Here is a 714-nt window from a genome sequence, read left to right as displayed (position 1 = left end):
ATTTGTACTGCAATACTCATTGAAGGTGGTTTTTGAATCTTTTTGGTTTCAGCTCAGCTCAGTTCAGTTCACTCCCTCAGTCATGTCCGACTCTCTGCGACCTCATGAACTGCAGCACGCCAGGCCTAGCTGTCCATCACCAACTTCCAGAGTCCACCCAAACTCATTTCCATTGAGTCAGTGATGCCATCAGATCAGTTTATTTTTCTCCCTTAGTTCTCATCTCATCATAACAAAGATTTGAAATGACAGAATAGTCACAGTTCAAGAAGGCAGGGTTTCTCACCTCTTGTATCGTCATAGCATGGATTTGAGATAATAGCCTAGTTATAGCTCAAGTAGGCAGGATTTATTAAGAAGACAGCAGATAGTGCACCCTCAAGGTTATCGTCTCATCAACAGACTAGTTACAGCTCAAGTAGGCTAGTTAGAGCTCAAGAAGGCTAGTTAGAGCTCAGGAAGGCAGCAGGCAGTAGACAGTACACCCTCAAGATGGGAGATAAGGCTGACCCCACAGGAGAGATTTGATCTCTCTTGTCTTATACTTTCTGTCTCATCCTCCTGGAGTCTGATTGTTTCAGCTTTACGCAAAATAGAGCTTGTACCCACCACCAATCAAGAAAGGGAATGCAAAAAGGCATATGCTCAAGACCAATAAGGTAATGGAACGTGTTCTGGGCATGGTTTCTTACCAGAGGCTCTCACTCAAGTTTT

The sequence above is a fragment of the Bison bison genome, unplaced genomic scaffold (assembly GCF_000754665.1).
Source record: "Bison bison bison isolate TAMUID 2011002044 unplaced genomic scaffold, Bison_UMD1.0 scf7180017864358, whole genome shotgun sequence".
NCBI classification, from domain to species: Eukaryota; Metazoa; Chordata; class Mammalia; order Artiodactyla; family Bovidae; genus Bison; species Bison bison.
This window is presented reverse-complemented; position numbering follows the sequence as displayed.